A 21,403-nucleotide genomic window follows, 5' to 3' on the forward strand; every position below is an offset into this window, starting at 1 on the left:
GGCTTAAAAAAGACAATAGTCTTCTCCTTTTGATTAAAATAATGTCAATTCACCTGAAGTAGAAATTAGGCTGTTTACACACACAGTATTTTCCTGTTAATTGGAAAAGGCTTTTGTAAAATCAGTCTTGTTTGTGTATAGTTTTGGTGTTTTCATTGTCTCAACAGTTCATTCTAGGTTTCATTTACTATTCTGTTTTGTTTTGGGGTTGTTGTTTTTTTTTGTGAACCTCTTTGTAAATTCTGGGTTATTCAAAGTGTTTAAACACAAATTGTTACTGATTATGTTTCCAAAGTGTGATGACATTGATTGAGATAAAGTATAATGGGTTGTGATAGTTGGCAGGTGCATGAGTAATTAAATAATAAAGGACAGGGTGGTTGCTATAAATAGCTACAGCCATGTGTAATGGCTATGCAAAAGGATCGCTGCTCTGAGAACCTCACTAATCTGAAGAGGTGGAATTGTGCTTCATCTTTTACAGTTTTTTTTTTTTTGACAGATTAATGGAGCAGTCAGGAGTATTCATATGCAAACCTGGTGATAAGGCTATGTCGACATCAATTTATGGCTAGCTGCAAGAGCAGAAATCAGGCTTGTGCACATGCAAACACATTTCATACATGACTGTGATTCACAAAGACATGTTCTGTGTCTACATATCCAATATTCAGTTCAATTCAGTTCATTTCAGAGTTATTTGTATAGCACCAAATCACAGCAACAGTCCCCTCAAGAAACTTTATAATGTGAAGGAAATACCCTACAGTATTGAAGAACTCTTGGGGCGATCGTGGCTCAAGAGTTGGGAGTTCGCCTTGTAATCGGAAGGTTGCCGGTTCAAGCCCCAGCTTGGACAGTCTCGGTCGTTGTGTCCTTGGGCAAGACACTTCACCCGTTGCCTACTGGTGGTGGTCAGAGGGCCCGGTGGCGCCAGTGTTCGGCAGCCTCACCTCTGTCAGTGCGCCCCAGGGTGGCTGTGGCTACTATGTAGCTTGCCATCACCAATGTGTGTGTGAATGGGTGGATGTCTAGATATGTAAAGCGCTTTGGGGTCCTTAGGGACTAGTAAAGCGCTATATAAATACAGACCATTTACCATAACACCCTGACAGTTAAGCAAGCACTTTGCAACAGTGGTAAGGAAACACTCCATTTTAACAGGAAGAAACCTTTGGCAGAACCAGGCTCAGGACATGACAGCCATCTGTTGCATCTACTGAGACTTTTTATGGACCTTTTAGAACAAACTTATAATAATGATTTACAATAATTCTGCATAGAACTAATAAATGCATGAACAACTCTTTCAGCATCACTTCTAGACAGGATGTTTCAAATGTGAACTATATTTTACAAATGAAAACAAAAGATCCTGAGAAAGTATCCAGTTTGACGCCAGATTTTTAGGGCCAAATATATTAACCTCAGTTTTATTTGAATTAAGAGAAGAAAATTTTATATGCCTGTAGATTAAGTAATTGATGTGTGTTGTTGGGTTTCATGGATACAGATAACTAAGTATCATCGGCACAGCAATAAAAATGTATGCAGTCTTTTCTAATAATATTCCCTATGGGAAGCATGTATAATTTTAAAAGTATTGGTCCCAGAACAGATGAAAGCATAACTAACTTTCAGATGGATCCATGATCCATTTATGAGTCATTCTTTTCACACAGTATGATGACCAAGTTTGTAAATAATAAATGTATTTATAAATAATAAAAAACGTACTGCTTACATTGTATCGTAACTTGCTCCCCAGTATTAGAGCAATCCAGGTCATTCCTGATTGTCAAATGAGAAAAATATACACATATTTTAGCAAATAATATATCTTCTTTTCAATATTATTGAGACTTTAGCAAATTTGTTTTCACATGTGCACTGCATGAGCCACGCCCCAACCCACCAGTAACAAATTATTTTCAAAATCTTGCAATGGATTACTTTGTTAAGAGTCCTGGTATCTCTGAGTGGATAATATCAACTAAAAGAATGTGAAATCAACCTACAGAGTATCTATTTTCCTCCTAGAGACAAGATGATCAGCGTAGTTGTTGCCTGAGACTCGACAGCGATGAGACCAGTCTTTACCAGAAGCACATGTATCTCAATTTTCCCACCAAGGCCACAGTATCAGCCCCAACAAAACATTATGGACTCTGACAGAGACTACAAGACCCTAATCAGGGCCTTAATACTCAACCAAATGCACAAATCTTCTTGTGCATCATGAAACCTACTAGAAGGTGCTTCTGCTTTATTCTTCTCCCCGCTGATGTAGAATACCATGAGAAGGAAGGCATTTATGTCACAGAAGATTTTCTGGGGGCCTTGACAGAACGGATTGGTCTCCATTACTGTAATGAGGCTACAGGAATGGCCGCCATGCTTCCCTCATTTACGCCATTCAGTCCACGTCTCCTCTAGGGAATAGTCTTTCCTCCGTGAAAGCCTACTCAGTCTTCTTTCTCTCTTTCTTTCTCGTTATTAACTTTCATTCTCTTTTTACTATCCTAGAAACTTATAAAAGGTGTGTACATTTGAGTGTCAGGGAGGAATATCTCACATGGAAATCTTAAGGTTAATGGGGAGTGCTGGTACGTGTTTAGCTACTAGATAAAAAAGAGTGGGCAAAATTACTGGAGAAAAGCATTCCGAATGGAATTTACAGCTAAGATAGTACTTATAATCAACCACTTAAGAGATGACTATTAACTTGCAGGATCTTTCCACTTCATTGTTGAATCTGTCTCTCTCTTTGGTGCCTTTGGCATGCACAACCACTGTTTCAGAACATTTTCATTAGAGCACCAAAGATACAACAACATTATCAAGCTTTGGTGAGTTTTTAATTACTAATTTCAGCCTAGACTTTAACAATTAACAGAAGACAAGCTTGCTTCTGTGTGTAGTTTTATTTTTGTTCGACAAGGAGGCGATCCCTTAAAAGGTCAACATTACTGTGGTGATTACTGAATCCATCATTGTCTCCTCCTAGCAGTGACTGGGCACAGTTGACTATGAAGGCATTGTCTTACAAGTTTAAAATGAAGTTTTCAAAACCTTTGATTTAAAAATGTCAGCGTCAGATGATTATGCAAAACTAATATTAAATTAATTGACTTTTAATGTCGCTATCAACTTTCGACCTTTTTTTCTGCAAAACGGTCAGGCACCCACTTTCATTGTTGTTGTTTCATGCTCACACTGCTCAAACAAGTCTCACAACAAATACCAGTAAGCCTTAAAATATAAATGCAAAAGTACAATCAAAGGCATCACTTCCTCAGTTCATTACGACTACAACAATTTTTTTTGGTTGTGTCAGTACTTTTGTTACAATAACCACAATGACTGTTAATAAGTCTGTTAAAGAAGTAGGCAACTTATTTAAATCCATCCTTCATAGTGACTTTTGTACTTTTGTACAAACACTAAATAATAGTTTTTCCAACACTGATTTGTACTCACTTTGGCAAGAACAGGCATCATCCTGCTACGTCCTGCTGGGCATTTAATGCTACTCAGATAATGATCTTTAAACTTTTGGGACTATTTCCTTTAAAAATAATAATAATAATAAAATAAATGATTCACAAATTAAAAAATAATATTTGACCTGTCATTCTACATTTATAATGTTTTGTGTCCTGGTGAAAACTAAAATCATTTTTTTCCCTTTTCTCTTTCCTTTTAACAGGGGGTTGGTTTAGCCAGAAATAACTACTTGGAAGCATTACCTGGATGGCTGCCAAGTGGTATGCCTGCTTTCGGGAGGGTTTAGCAAGTATTACCTGTACTTTTTTGCTTTCTGCTTCGAACCAAAGTGTAGATGAAGTTTTCAAAGAACCCAAATTAAATTCAATCTCATGCACCCAATTCTTGCTTTTTTAAAGTCATTAAATATGTATGCTGTACAGTCATTCTACTCTGAAAAAGAACAGTTCAAAGACATCATTAAAAGTCCGAAATTGCCATGAAATTCCATCCCACAATGAGCATTTGTAAACTTCTGATTACAAATGTATCTTTTGTTTGGAAATAGCATGGAACCATTCAGTCTTTACTGCACGTCCCACAAGAACAAAGGGCTCATGATTTTTTAAGAACAGTAGCAATAATCTATATTTCACTCTACTGTGTACAGTGACCTTGAGTGTTTTGAAAGGCGCTTTCAAATAAAATGTAAATAAAATGTATTATTATTATTATTATTAATCTGATTCAAGAGTGCCATGTCAAAAAAACTAACAAAAAATAACTCTCACAAAATACTGATGCATTGCCAATGATAAGCCGAAATCTCAAGGCCTTTAAATCACTGCTTAAAAGAGATAAAAAACTGTTTAAATACATAATTTAGTTAAGAGTCAGGAAAACTTTATCATTACAAAAAGTTCAAATAGAAACTAAAAAGAAAGTCTGTTAGGTTCAGGGTTAATAAAGATTCAGCATCTAAGGCTAATAGGGAAATGCAGTTTATTAGAATCACAAGTTATAGGCATATCAGTCGAATCAAACAGAAGTATTTTTTTAACACAACTTTAGTGTCAGCAGTGAGATGATGAAAAAATTAAAACTTCCACCCAAACACTATCTGTTATGTAACTAGATTAGGAATTAGATTAGGAAAAGTTTGGGTAATCCTACAGTATAACCCCATGAAAAAGGTGGTTTTTACCATACTACTTCCATAGCAATTGAGAGGTTAAGTCACAGTCATGCGCTGCCAATCAAATACCTTTGATTGAAGGATCATCAAGTGTGACCACCTCCATAAAAGCTAGGTTTGCTGAGCTGGAGCATTCGGGTATGTGTTTACACAATGCCACATGAGTTACATCTCAGAATCTACAGGTGTAAGTTTTCAAGTTAAATACTAAAGTTTGTGACAAGACAAGTAAAAGAAAGACTGAACAACCATGGTTTGTAGAAGAAAGCTTTTTTTCTATATAAAAGAACATGGCAGCTCTTCTTAGGTTTGCAAAGTTGCATACAGACAAACTACATAACATTTGCAACAATGTCCTTTGGATAGATAAGACCAAAGTGAACATATAGCAGTGAAAAGGTAGGTAAAAACCACTTACCACTTTATCAGTAACAACACCTCATACCAGCTGTCAAGCCCAGTGGTTGACTTATTTTGTAATGACAGAACCTGGGCACATTGCAGCCATGAACGCCTATATATAGCAAAGGGTTCTAAAGTCAAATGTGAGGTCATCTGACAAACAGCAGAGATTGGGCCATACAACATGACAATAATCATAAACAAACCAGCAAATCTGGTGTATGTAATGGAGGGAACCTGTGCTTTCAGAATATTGGCAAATATCCATGTGAAAAATATTGCCTGACCATTTATACAGAATTTCACAAAAGAATGTATAGATGCATAAAATTTCTCTCAGAGTGTCATCCAACCCCAGAAATCAGGGTTTAAATGTTATTGATCCAATTTCAGAGCATACAGAGGTAGAGAATTGCCTGGATATAGAGTTCCTAAAGTCCTACAAAAGCGTGCCTCTTGGGTACCTTTTCAGTCGCATCTGAAATCCTTTCCAGCTTTTTCATTGTTTGCACACTCTATAACAGGTAGATGAATGCAGGTATTACACAAAGTGAAGTCAAACATAGAGAAGCTTTGGATCTATGTTTGCTCAGCCCTCCAAAAAATGAATAGCTTTAGCTATGTATGTCAGTGCATTAGTGTGAAAGTGCATTAACTATATTGTAATTTTATAAAATGTGCATTTAATTGCAATCACACTGCAAATTAATGGCACATGGTGACTTTACTTTGGAGAACACAGTCTCCTGAGTAAGATCAAGTAATTAACTCATTGTCAAAAGAAGTCCTTTTATCGTTTTATTTACTCTTATTGGAAGACAGGATGTTAAGTTACAGTGTCTGCATAACAGGTCCTCAAATACAGCTTTTGTAATGATTGCAATGTTGTGTATATGCCAAGCAAGTAAACATTAACGGGTAATTAATCACTTCTCAATCTAAAAAGTAATTCCATATTTTGACAAACTCAGACAATAAATGTGTGAGTTTGAAAAGCTGTTTGACCAGTTTACCATTTTTACTAGTTAAACACTTATCCTACTGACCTACAGAACACCTACACACTCCTGAGGTATAGTTTGGTCAAATTCAACACGTGTTTTATTTTTCATGACTCTGTCAAACATTTTGCTCTGAAGGACTTTATGACATCGATTAGCGTTTTTGTTTTTAGTCTGTGATTTTTTTCATAAATACAGGGAGTGCAGAATTATTAGGCAAGTTGTATTTTTGAGGAATAATTTTATTATTGAACAACAACCATGTTCTCAATGAACCCAAAAACTCATTAATATCAAAGCTGAATGTTTTTGGAAGTAGTTTTTAGTTTGTTTTTAGTTTAGCTATTTTAGGGGGATATCTGTGTGTGCAGGTGACTATTACTGTGCATAATTATTAGGCAACTTAACAAAAACAAATATATACCCATTTCAATTATTTATTTCTACCAGTGAAACCAATATAACATCTCCACATTCACAAATATACATTTCTGACGTTTCAAAACAAAACAAAAACAAATCAGCGACCAATATAGCCACCTTTCTTTGCAAGGACACTCAAAAAGCCTGCCATCCATGGATTCTGTCAGTGTTTTGATCTGTTCACCATCAACATTGCGTGCAGCAGCAACCACAGCCTCCCAGACACTGTTCAGAGAGGTGTACTGTTTTCCCTCCTTGTAAATCTCACATTTGATGATGGACCACAGGTTCTCAATGGGGTTCAGATCAGGTGAACAAGGAGGCCATGTCATTAGTTTTTCTTCTTTTATACCCTTTCTTGCCAGCCACGCTGTGGAGTACTTGGATGCGTGTGATGGAGCATTGTCCTGCATGAAAATCATGTTTGAAGGATGCAGACTTCTTCCTGTACCACTGCTTGAAGAAGGTGTCTTCCAGAAACTGGCAGTAGGACTGGGAGTTGAGCTTGACTCCATCCTCAACCCGAAAAGGCCCCACAAGCTCATCTTTGATGATACCAGCCCAAACCAGTACTCCACCTCCACCTTGCTGGCGTCTGAGTCAGACTGGAGCTCTCTGCCCTTTACCAATCCAGCCACGGGGCCCATCCATCTGGCCCATCAAGACTCACTCTCATTTCATCAGTCCATAAAACCTTAGAAAAATCAGTCTTGAGATATTTCTTGGCCCAGTCTTGACGTTTCAGCTTGTGTGTCTTGTTCAGTGGTGGTCGTCTTTCAGCCTTTCTTACCTTGGCCATGTCTCTGAGTATTGCACACCTTGTGCTTTTGGGCACTCAGTGATGTTGCAGCTCTGAAATATGGCCAAACTGGTGGCAAGTGCCATGTTGGCAGCTGCACGCTTGACTTTTCTCAGTTCATGGGCAGTTATTTTGCGCCTTGGTTTTCCACATGCTTCTTGTGACCCTGTTGACTATTTTGAATGAAGCGCTTGATTGTTCGATGATCACGCTCAGAAGCTTTGCAATTTTAAGACTGCTGCATCCTCTGCAAGATATCTCACTATTTTTGGCTTTTCTGAGCCTGTCAAGTCCTTCTTTTGACCCATTTTGCCAAAGGAAAGGAAGTTGCCTAATAATTATGCACACCTGATATAGGGTGTTGATGTCATTAGACCACACCCCTTCTCATTACAGAGATGCACATCACCTAATATGCTTAATTGGTAGTAGGCTTTCGAGCCTATACAGCTTGGAGTACGACAACATGCATGAAGAGGATGATGTGGACAAAATACTCATTTGCCTAATAATTCTGCACTCCCTGTATCAATGACCAAATACCAGTCTTAAGGTGGAAATGCCCAGTTTGATCTATTCCTTGTTATTTGCCATGAGTCCCAGTTTATAGTATCATCCATAATGAAGTTGTGCCAGCATGGTCTGTTAGTCATTTTGAAAGAGGCACTGTTTTCATCTGCACTCTGCCAATTTGTGAGCTTTAACTCACTGTAGCATGTGGTGTTAACATTTCTATACAAATACTGCATTATAAATACTCCAACTACTATATCATATGCAAATCTAAAATCTCAGTGACATTAGCACTTTTTTCACATGTTAAAAAAGTGTTAATGAAATATTGTACAGTATATGGTATCACAGGTGAAAAGAAATGAAAACAGAGCAGAGTAAAACTCAACAGGAACCATTTACTAACATGTCACAACTTCAACTTCATACTCAAAATTATCTTTACACAGTAATAAACAGTATTAGTAACCATTTACTTTAAATTTTGCAACCATCCATATAATGTTAAAAACAATATTAATTCAGTAAATGTCATTAATTTTCATTTTATTAGTGTTTTGTTGTTGAAGACCTTTAACTAATGTTTAGCGTTAGCAGAATTCTTGAAAGTAAATTCAAGAATTTGAACGTTATTCCTTTTTTTTCTGGACAGTGGAGTAATAATGAGACCAAACACCCACTGAAAGGCTGTATGCCTTTTATTTATTGTATTATTGTATTATTATGATTTATTGTATGTCATTTATAAAAAATAGTATATAATAGTGGTACAAAACAGCTTCCTTGTGGCACTCCACACTTTACAGTCTTGACATCTGAGTATTTCCCATATAAAAAGTGTATTTCCTGATACCTAAAAAACTCTTCATTCACACTACTGCAAACAATAATTGCTTCAACAATAAATGATTATGATCAATTGTATCCAGTGCCACTGGAAAATCTGGTAGTGCCACACCAACCACTTTCTTCTCTTCGATATTAAAGCTGTGTTAAAGACAAGTATATATTTCTTTTGGAACAATAATTAAATACATTAACTGTATGATGATATATGATGATATATTCTTGTAATCAATATCTATTCCATGCTAATTGTACTAGTTAAAGGGTTATTTATAAAAGGTTTATGCCCCCAACCTTTGAGTCAGACTAACAACGTGGATTTTGACTACTACTACTTCCATGCTCAGATTCAAAGCACCTCACTGAATCATTTCCATGCTCAACACCTGTCTCTGCAATAAGTCAGTGGCATGAAAGACATTCAGATTTATAATCGCCAACTCAGCAGCTCTGAAATGGCTTTGTTTCAAAGGTAACATATTAATATGACAGCTGACCCTTTCAGCAAGAGCGTCCTCCTCAGCAATTAAGAAAAGACACAAAGTGCACACTAAACACTTAAAAAATAAGTTTGGAACTGGTGGCATCTATGCAATGACTGACCCGTTATACTAATTAAGTCCATTTAAAGATGATAAGAGGACTTTCTTTTTATATGTGAGCTTTTTGGAATATTTGGTATATTTTTAATGACCTGATGTAACTGTGAAGTAATTGCGCAGACTCTAGTCTCTGTTTTTCATTATAGAAAAACAGATCCAAATTTAGAGGATTGCAACTGACATCTTTAGTGATCTCGACTATTTTTGTTTTCAACAAGAATCACCTTGGTGAGACATTCAGTGCCAAAAGGATTTCTAGTAGATAGTCTGTGAGTCCAGTGTGGCCATTTAAAGCAGCCCACTATACAAATCAAATTAAACTGTCCAGGTAGTTGAATTCAATAATTTATTTAGTATTTTCTTTTACTGTTGGACTGTGCGTTGTAGAAGCATAGGCCCATATTTTTTTTACTTAATGACTATATAAATGGGGAATGAGAAAATGAATTGTAGTACAGTAATATGAGTATTTAATATTTAGTCAAATTGGCTACTGACAGAAAAGTAACTATAATTTTCCCAATAGTGGAGCTTTCATTTTATGTTAATCTGTACATTAAAAAGGTTTAATATTTTTATTATTTATTTATTTATTTCGTGAACTTATATGGACTTAAACTTTTCCCACTTGGCTGTCCATTTGGCTGTCTAAAAGATTCAAAAAACAAAATAACAACTTCAGATAGGAGAAGTTTGTTTCATGGAGTACTCTGTGAACCCACATGTTTTTGTATCAAATTTAACTACCTCATAATCTAACTTGGTTTTAAGCAATTACGAGAGATGACTCAGCATCACGGAGTAGCACTGAAGTAATTATTTTTCACTTTCATTTTCTTCCTGTTAGGAATTTATTTATCTGTGGTGTTCTCCCTGCTCTGCCCATCCTCGTCCATTCACAAGTGGGAGTAAGCTTTTGTTTTTGTGCAGTGGGTTCTTTGCTTATTTATTACATTTTGAGATTGCAGTAAATAAACTATTTCATGCTTGCTTCAAAAGGCATTGCCTATAGTGACCAAGATAGCACCGCTGACTTTGAATTGTTGTGCAGGTTATTTTGATTATTATGATTTTTGTTTGTTTTATTTTTGCTGTTTCAGTGCTAAGTGATTTTCTGTAGCCTGTCTAGTCCAGTTCAGTCACCATTATTTTGTAAAGTATTCTTACACAAATGTGGTCATGACAAGAAGCTAATTTTAGCAAAGATGCTTTGGTGATGTCTCTGATCATATCATTAAGTCAGACAAGCCTGAAACACAACCCAATTATTATGCATATTTAATTTCCCACATTAACAAATGCTAGATATTTTGTATGTTAAAGAGCTACAGGTCACAGTGCAAAAAAGAAGAAGAAGAAGAACAGAAGCCAAACGATAGGTTGCCAGCATAGCTTATTTCATCTTGCATTTTCACACTGTTTCATCTACCAATCAACTTAACACATGCCTTGAGATGAATGGAATCCATTATCTTTCCTTGGCTTTGAAGGTCAGCCAACTAACTTTAAAGTTATTGTCCAAAAAAGGACACAGCAGTGGTTGGAAAACATTTCCACTTTCAAGAGTTACCTCACTGGATGTCTGAAATTTCTCATTTGGAGTTGACGGGGTGCTGCTGGGAGCGGAGCAGCATCACTCAGGGACAGCTCTCTGGCTGTGGCTCCTATCTCTCATTTTCTCTCTCTTCTCTGCAAATACGCCCCCATACCTGCTCACATAACCCAAAGAAAGCCAGGCTGTGCTGCAGTGTGGGCTCCCTGTTCACAACAACACAGCATGCTGGCAGGTTCGCAACAGAGAGGTACTACAGCCGTGCTTCAGAACACTCTCATGGTGCCAGGTGATATATATTTGTTGCTGTGAAACTATGACTGCTTGGCCTCTTGTTGGTGGTTGTGGTATGGCCTTGATAAGTAAAGTACAGAGTGTGATTCTACAACGTTCTCAATATGCATTCATTAGGAAGCAAAGTAAACAAGATGAAAGTGGTGTAATAAGCTTGCAAGATGTGGTTGCAGAGTCTTGATTGGTAAGGATTTGAGAAAATGGTTTGGTAAATTTTTCTGCAACCCTAATGACATTTCCATGAGCCATGGCCCATGACAATGCCCTTTAGTCCTCAGACATTCATGAAGTAATTAATAGTTGACTTAGAGGGATTACACAACATGAACGCGCCTTTGTTTTGGTGACCTTGGAGAGGTTGACTAATCTCTCTAATTGAGTAGTTGTAAACACTATTGTTCCAAATCTGTTCCAATGTCAATTTGCTCATGTTTGTTGACGAGTTTTTGCAGAGAATCTCAAAGTGTCTCACCGAGTGTAGGTATTACGATGATCTATTTATCTAGAAGCGATCCGGCACCACATGACACTCCTTCCATGTGATATAAGGCAACCATGGTTATAATTAATGTATGCAAACCAAAGAAAAATAACTTTGCTTGTAAGTCACATGTAATATTAAAATCGTGTTTTCAGTGTTCTCCTGTCTGTAGCACTCAGCGCAGCAGCAGGAAAAATGATACTAAATATTCATACTTTAATAGTATTTCGACATTTTACAATGCAGTGATGGATTTCCCTGTCTATACCCTCCTTGAAAATCCAGTTTCATACATATTTAATAAGGTCGTCTAAACAATTTTTACATTTTGTCATCTTCAATGATGCATGCCATCAAACTTATAGGGAAAGTGCTATTGTTCTCACTACCACAACCACCACGCCCAGTTTGCTATACTGCCAACTTTCACGGGTCTGTATTTATTATCAAATCTTTTAACCTTGGCTCAAATGGATGACTGCAGTCCCCAAGCGCCTATAATGGAGCACGTTCATATGATATATTAGTTAAACTAAGACATGAATTTGAATGACATGATTCCACCTCTCAAAAAACATGATTAGAGAGTGTAGATGCGACTGAGTTAAGTGGGATACATTAATCACAACATCCCCGAGGCTGTTTCAGTGCATGCTAAAGTAAATGTTCCTGTTCATCCGCAACTGTAGAATATTAATGCAGATGACACGTTCCCGGAAAAAATCGGTATACAAATGAACAGTGTTGGCTATACAATACCTGGCAATACTGTCAAATACATCTAAATCAGATCCACTTGCATATTTTAGTATATGTAGGCTATTTTTGTTGATGGTTTGCTCCTCCACCTCAGCACGTGAAAACTGAAAGCATGGAGTGCAAAGTGTACAATGACAGCAAGAAGAAATATAGAACCTCCTTTTTGTGAATCGCATGAATGTGTGTATCCTGGTGAATGATGGCCCGAGACATTGTCCTGGACCCAAATTAACCTGTACTGTATCAATGAACAGCTTTTGACAGTCCATTTCATTCCAACAGAGACATTATAACCTTGCTGCTAGCAAATCAACTGAGAAAAAAAAAATATGGAAAATGACACTTACAGTAAGATTCAATGAGAGTCAGCATTCACACACTCACCTGTCTTTCTGTTTCTCCCCTTCGCACTCACAGACACACACACATCTTTGACTCAAGCACCCAGATCTCATCCTGCAGAAAACTCACAATTAATTCCTTTAATAGGATTTTGCTTCCTCTTTTCTCCTAAATTTATCTCACTACTTCGGTCACAGGAAAAGATAACCTTTGATAAATGAACACTTAAAGTAGTGCAAACACCGAATAGAGATAATATTAAATAGTCGCAAAGAGTATTGTTTGGTGTCTTCCTCCATCTGCAGCCACAGGCTTTCAGAGAATTCATACAAGCAAAACCTCATTAATTTGGATAAGATGTTGAATTAACTATTTAAACCATTTCATTTATACATAATATATTATATATAAGAAGATTATAGTGTTATTGTGGCCTGCGTAACATAACTTGAGTTTCTAGAGCAACTTTTTTGTTTATAGTAGCTTTCATGGTTGAAATACTTGGTGAAACTGTTCAATAACCTATTTTAATTTAATGAGTTTACAGCCAGTAGCATTTGACTTCAGTTCTAGTGATTCAATGTCACCATTTAACATTGATTTATATATTTAACCACTTTCACAGTCAAAACACAACATACAAAATTGCAGTGGGATTTTTTAAAGTAACATATGACATCATGATTCTTTCTTGAAATAATCTTTCTTCTCATCATAATCTTTCTTTTATGTATACATTGCAGCAAGACCCACCTTATGTCTTGAAGGGACCTTGGAGGGCAATTGACTGGCATCACCAAATACAGCACACCTGGACCTTATGAGTTATAAAAGCTGGCAGGTGTGATCACTTGGTGTCTCTTTTCAACAACCCACCAGTGCACATCCACTTAATTCTTGCATTGTTCATATTAATTACTTCTGAACTACACTGATGTGTTTTGTGAGTTGTTTATTTGTTTCTTTGTTGTAGTAAATTTCCCTTTATTTGCATAAACCTTTTAAGTGGAGTCTTTCTTGTCACTTGTCTTGTCACTGATAGAGCTAGTTTGTCGACAATTCAGCTGTTCAGGAGAAAACCTTGTGCAATGTAGCACTGACATTTACAACCACGCTGACAAGTAAAATTCATTCTTGGAACCTTTTTTTTAGCAGTATGTTATGTTGCTCGTTTTATGTGTCTACAGATGGATGACAGTGTTTTTAAGATTGTCATTTATTCAGTAGTCGTGTTTTTGTTTTCTCTTTTTTGGCCTTTTACAAACTCTGTTTTCCATCCTTGGATGTTCATAGGCTAAATGTCATGGCTTGGTAGAAGAGGTGAGTCAAACTGCTGATGGGCGTTAGATGTCCTGTGAATGTCAAAAACAGCACAGACAGAGACAGACGGGGCTGAGTTATGTCGCTTTAGAAAAACATGTATTATGACTACAAAGTTTTAAAAAATATTACAGTGAATTTGTGTTTTATAGATATGAACAAGCAAATGACTCCATTACTGCTGTGTTCCAGTGGCACATTGTGTTACCTCATGCAAGTTTATTATGGGTAATTGACTCTTTTCCAATTATGTTTCCTTAGCTGAAAAAACCCAACTTTCTTCAGAAATTCACGTGCCATTGTAAACTAGCTTTACTGAGGACCCCCAGTGTGCAACACTGGGGGTGTTTTGTTTTTATGGGGGTTTTTTATTTATTTTTTTCTAAAAAATAGACATCCCACAGGTCCTCAGCTGGTATTTATTACGTACCTGCAAAACACCAGTTTTAAAGTCAACAGTAAAGAGCCTGGCTTTCATAGTACAGTATTATGTAATATATGTGTTTGTGTACATATTGCTGTATTAAAATATATGTATTGAAAAATAAATAGAGAAATTGTAGTGTTGGTGATGCCTTTTCTGTTGTTTGATTAAACCATGCTTCATTTGAAAAAGTACACATGGTTAAAATGTGTCTTTGGCTGATGAAACTGTCCAGTTAAACAAAATTAAAGCTTGTGCAATAATGAAACCACTCAACTTCAAGGTTTGGCCATCGACACAGTAATTAACTGAGATAACGTACTAACTTTTAACCTCACTCTAACTTTTAACTTTCAAAACAAAAAAGGTCATTAATTGCTTTTCCTCCTACCCATGCGGCTGATTTAATTTCACATAAGAGCCTCCTTCTCCCAGTTGGAATCATTTCAATCAAAAGGTATCTCGCTTCCTCGCCACACTTCCTCTCTTCCCCACGTCTCTTTCGCTTTTTAACTTTAATATTTTCAGTAGTCCCCATCAAGCATTAAAAATCCTGAAATTATGTAAAGATTTGACTTTCAGATGATCATCAGGTGCAGCTAGCCTTCTTAAATTACTTTTACGTTGTGTTCTCTGCCAAAATAATTGACTAAACAAGTTTAGAGGATTAGATATTTCAGATAATAAAAGTCGAGCTCATACAGATGGCAGTAACCGCTGCCAGTGCCTTGATGATAAATACTGTAAATAGAGCAGGAATCAGAGGACAAAGACGACTGAATGTGTGTCTGCTATCCTATAATCAAGTTCAAATTCCATTAGCAGAGCCCTGTCCTCAGCAAAATTTCTTCCTCATTAAAAGGTTTAGATACTGCACCACTTTCCAGTATGCACTCCCATTTGAAAACATGCTCCTGCCTAATTCATTTACCCATGCTTCCTATACACACCAACAGTATAATTGCAGTGGTAATGAACGTGCAAAAGCAGCAAATTGGGATGGGAATAACATTAGCAACCCAGCAACATTCACTGCTCCTTCTATGCACAGACTTCCACACTGGAACAGACACACACACACACACACACACACACACACACACACATAAAAGCAGAACAAATACTGAACACAAACTGATGCATCTGTTCTATCAGCACAGCTCATTTTCCTGGTAGGCCTGATTTGAGTAGCTCTTTACTAGTTTACAGCTGGCACTCTTCAGACTCAAAGATGGGTCCACAGGGATGTTTCTGCCCTCTACAGTCAGTTATCCAAAGCTAATATTGAAGGTCATGTGGTTTAATAAATAAATATATAAACAAAAGTAAGCCCATTACATGTTTATCAACAACAGAAAGAAAATTGGGGGAACTTTCAAAAAGCAATTACCCATGATATTCCAGACTTGTATAATAGCATTCATTTTTCATGGAGGGGTTAGAGGGTGATATTAATGCCAGCAAAAGGGAGCAGTTTTTGATCAGAGGCTGAAATGGATAAATAGGAATGAGTATGAAGGGATGGATAAACAGTCCAAGCCTTGAAATAAGTATGTTTCAAAGAGACGAGTGAATCATACACACAGAGTTGAGAAATGAAGTGCATAGTGCGCTGAAGCTATGGGAGTTTAAAATTTAAAAGATACAGTTTTTCATCTGTACAAATTCTGTTTTGAAAGGTGAACACAGTCTGCATCAAAATATATCAAGAGGTAAAATCTCATATTTACCATGACAGAATTTACAACCACACTAGTGGCCTCTGGGGTAGTTGAAGCTGAATAAAATGTCACCAGGTGATCAAAATATATTTACATTTATCCTGGAACAGACGAGACTTGATAATAAATCTCATGTCTATCCTTCCATAAGTTGTCTGGATAAACCACGTAGGGGGGCGCCTTCAACTGGTAAGTTAGTAGAGAATGCAACTACACATCTTGCAGATGTCAAAATGAGAGAAACACTTGATCTTGTGATTACACAGGGTGAATAGAGGATCAACAAAGTAATTAGCATTAATTTTCTAGAAATCACTGATATAATATGAGTGATAAAATACTGATACCATATGGCTCTAGTAGAATGTTTCACATCTTGGGAGATTTGCAGCTGCTCTCTTTAGATTTAGGTTGTCTCCGTTACTTCTCTCTCGTTCTGTAATCCTAGACTGAATCTTAGACAATGCTTGCTGTTGGCGCAATTGCACAGGTTGCTACATGCCAAAACTCATGCCTTTACTGATGCCGCCAGTGTGCTTTGTTCAGACACCACCCAGTTTTTGTAACAAGGCACGCATGACTCAGTAAGTGATGCCGGTGCATATGCAAAATGGATGAGCTTGGGGCATGGGTATGTGAGCAGGTGTATCTCTGCAGGACTCTACAATCCATCAATACAGCAGCAAAGGATTTCCAGTAACACAGAATTAAAGAAAGGAAGCCGCAGCAACAATTTGAAAATATTCAGCAGAAAATTGAAAAAAACAGCTATAATACTTGAATGAGATACCTGTGCATTACCATTCCTAATGCTGTTTCTCTTACCAAAAGCACCTATCATTTAGAAGAATACAGTAGCTATCATATTAAGAAGTCAAAGGTTGATATCGCTGGGCTGAAAGTGCCCATGCATGCCTGTAACTTGAGCAGATGATGACGACACTAGGGCTTTATGGGGGCCAAAGCATCTCTTGCATGGTTAGCTTCCTATGAGTAATAAAGTATGTACTCTAATGTGTGCTTTTCTATTGTTTTGTATATATATTTCTTGATTGTACATATTTCTCCTGTTTGCTCTTTTTTCCTGCTGTCTACTATTTATATCTTACTCTGGCACAGTTGTTGTGGAGCACTCACAATGTTGTTGTACATGTACAATGAAAATAAAGGCCTATTCTATTCTATACTATTCTATGATTCTATGATTTGAACCAATCAAAAATCTTTCTTATCCTTTCTGTGAGAAGGATAAGAATCTCAAACTTTAAAATGTTTAAAACTTTCATTTATTTTATATCCGTAGTAGTAGTAGCAATAGTAGTAGTAGTTGAGATATTTCACTGAAATACACAGAAATCTTGACTTCAATCTGGGCAAAAGGAAAAGTCTGTGCCCTAAGAAGGACTATAAGTGTCTGCACAAAACTTCATGGGCCCAGCAACCTGAATGGCACTGCCTTCTTAGAGCCATCCTCTAGCTTTGGCTGGAAACACACTACAAATATTGATTCATTCTTTCAGGTTTTATACCAACCTAATCTGCTTCTGAGTGGAGGGAAGCAGGAGCCTCTTGAAATGTAAAGAGAAATCAGACCACATTACAGAAACCAATCAAGGCTGGGGAATTTAGAGTCTACTGAAAGAAGATACAGATTAAGGATAAAGCACTTTCTTCCTATGTAGTCACTATAGAAGGTAAAATGTACTCTACACAAAAAATTAAGATGAAAAAATTTGATATAGATATCATACTGAGTTACAACAAAAGTGAAGGAATAAAAAATGAGCAACACAGATGTGAATTAAGGCAAAACATACAAATTTATAGATGACTGAATATGAATATCTTCAGGGCACCTTATGAGCAGTCAGAATGAACCTACAACATACTTCTGCCCAGGTTTTCTACCAGTAATCCCAGTTTCTTTGGATTAAATATGTCCTACTTTTTTCCTCAGTACAGCTCTGCTCCTCTAACCCAATTAATATTGTGCACTTTGCATGTAATCAGGCAACAGCCCCAACTTCATGTTAGCTTGCATGTGCCTCTTCCTCAGAGGAGGATGCAAGGGCAGGGATTAAATTGCATTAGCTGCATAATTATTTCCCCTGAAATGGATTATGACAAAAATTAGAGTCTTGCGCTCTGTGGAAATAAGGGAACACTGCAAGCATTCTCCTGCTTTACATATCCATACATATATTTATATTTAATAATTATTTTTATTTCTGTTTTCTTGGTTTTTCTTGTTTATCGTGTTTATAGATATTCACCTTTATACCCCCACGCTTATTCTTACAAGCCAGACGGTGAAAATTAAAATCAGTTTCATCCATGCATGCTCTTTACAGTCCATTCTGTACAATGCAGGAAGACACTGTGAACTGTGATTAATGGCTATTTACCCCTCGCATTAGAGATGAAAGACAGGACAATGCATTGTTATAAAGGGAGTGGAAACCTCATCTGTTCAAAATGGTTCTGTTTTAGTGAGTTTTGGGGATTAGGAAGTAAGTGTCTGGCAACAGCTCTGAATTGTTACTCACCCAACCTTGAAAAAATAGCACACTGCAGCATGATTACGCCTCTCACATTTTCTCAAACTGTCACAAAAACAACAAGCAGAGGACACACATTGCTTTGGGGAAAAATATGCATACTAAGATATTGTTTCCTTTGAAAATACATCTGAGACCTTTTTACTTTGGTATCTTGGCTTCTGAGTGTTGTTTTTGCAATGCTAAGCACAGCAATATGTCTTGCAGTAGGCTGGAGTGACACTGTCAGCACAGATGGAAGAACATTAGTCAGCTATCATTTACAAGTGCCAAAACCATTTAGGATCACCAAGAGAAATTTTGTTTTGGCTTCCAATTACATATGCTTGATAAGCATTATTACCCAGGCAAGTTGTGTATGTTGATGTGTGTACAGAATCATCTTTAAGGACCTTTAATGTGATTCCCAGGTTGAGGGCAAAAGCTGAATATAAATGTGCTGTAATTCATTTTCAGGGTGGCACAGAGGTGATACGTTTAATGCCTAAATGTAACCACCTCTTTAATGAAAAACACTATTCTGCCAACAAAACCAAACTCATAACAACTAAATCAAACACCAGTTTAGCCAGTCTGAATCAACAAAATTTATAGATTTTATATTAGAGGAAATGTCTTGACACAAACTACATAGATAGTTCCCAATGTTTAATTTGCTTGCAAACATCAGATGTAAATTAGAGTGTTGGATCTTTTTTTACCTAGTTTCCCTTAACAACACAACTGAACATATGAAGCATTCAAGTTAAACTCAAAGGGAAAGTGAGGCTTTCAGACTCAACATGAAAATAGCAAATGCTGTGCACTTATATGGCACCTTTTGACCTTCCATTTTACAGTGTGACAAAGTGTGTTCTTATTCCCAAACACATATACATCAACAGTAGTTGAGTTGTAATGCATTGAAATGTCATCAGGATGCTCTTGGCTATATATCTTGGCTTCCACATATACATCAGCTGGTGATCAGACTCTAAACCCTGCAATTAGTAGACAACCCCCTCCACCACCTGTGCCTCAAAAGTCCAGCACTACTGCGCTGTATTTCCACTGGCTATCACCATCCCAGTATGATTTCTCACTGCACTAAGCAAAAGTGTCCAGTTCAACAGGTTAAAACTGTTGACCTTTGGGTTCTGTGACAAATACCTGCAAGGCATAGAGGAAAAATGTAGGGAAAGCTGATGTTGTGTTTTCCTCTGTTAACTGAATTATCCAAACACAGGTTTGTGTTCGTATCGTGACCTTGGATGATTACATCCAATGGGTCATTGCAAATCAATACAGGTTGTTCTGAGTGATTATCTTTATCCTATGATGAGGCATTTCTGTCTTGATAGAAGTGGTCTCTTTTCAGGATGACAATGCTTCATCCAAATGGCACAAGGGATAAATGAAGTATGAGTAGTGTGACAGTGATGTGAATCATATGCTAGATATCAGATGTCAAACCAACCCATAAACAATTAGACAATGCTCTACTCTCCTTAACAGTTAAGTGAACATCACATATTGTGTCTGTACCAAATCTCAGGGGGAATATGTTGCCTCTTTTACAGAAGCTCAGAGACAGGTAGTGAGCCATACTGAACTACAGGAATCCATTTTAACTAAGAGGAGTATTTAAGCTAATTACTTCTCTGAGATGGCTGCAACCATCTGGAAAATAGTGAGTGATTTAAGGTGACCCTGCAAACAGTGTCACTTTTCTCAAGTCCATATCAGGTGTGGAGCAAGGGGGGGCACAACAGTTTGTCTGCTTGTTGTTTAAAGCTAATTAAATTTGTTCATCGACTCCCTCGGTGATTAAACTCTGGTGTATTGTCTTTTAACTGTGGACCATCTCTTGAGTCCAGATTAGGGTCAGCAGGCTATCCTAAAGGAAGGATGCTTTCAGCATGACACATTTTTACAAATATGTCAGAACCATAATTTTATCTTACCTAGTCCACAATTTCACTATAATAATTTCATGTATTTGTAGATTCCTCAAGTTTAAACATTTTTCAAGTTACTATTTTTGAAGGAATTCCTTCTAGTATTTTCCATACTCTATGATTACATATAATTTTCATCTCTTCTTTGCACTATTCACTTGCTTCCCTGTTTTCATGTCCAAGCATGTTGTCTTTTTAACATGTTGTTATATGTTGTTCCCTTTTATATTTTATAGAAACAAGCCATCCAAAAACAGTAATGATTTGCAGGCTCAGTGGTTATTCATGTGCAGCATGTATTTAACGTATGTTTTTAACATATCAGGGTGTAATTACAGCCCATCAGGTGGGTTCCTGAACATCAAATATTTGAAACTAAGATCAGACTTCTCAATTGCAAGCAATCTGAACCACACAGCAACATATTAAAGACAAACATCATGTTGTGGGTGAATCATCTCAGATATTCTTTTGGCTGAAGTTCAGTCCAATTTTTGACACTTTCTTCCTGTTATATGGTGGTGTTTGTCTCTACCCACTGGGGACCCTGAATTTTTATTGGGAAAAACCTTCCTTAAGCAAATGTCCAACCACAGCTTCATAGGTAGCTGCCAGGTAGCACATCATTAGCTAGCCGAATCCTACAATCCTAAAAACATCACTGGTTTTGGTTTCTGTCTTTGCTTACACCCAAAGTTACACCAGAGTTGTACGTTTTATGTTTGTAGAGGTACTTCAGGACAAACAC

This window comes from Oreochromis aureus, linkage group 7 (assembly GCF_013358895.1).
Source record: "Oreochromis aureus strain Israel breed Guangdong linkage group 7, ZZ_aureus, whole genome shotgun sequence".
Lineage (NCBI taxonomy): Eukaryota > Metazoa > Chordata > Actinopteri > Cichliformes > Cichlidae > Oreochromis > Oreochromis aureus.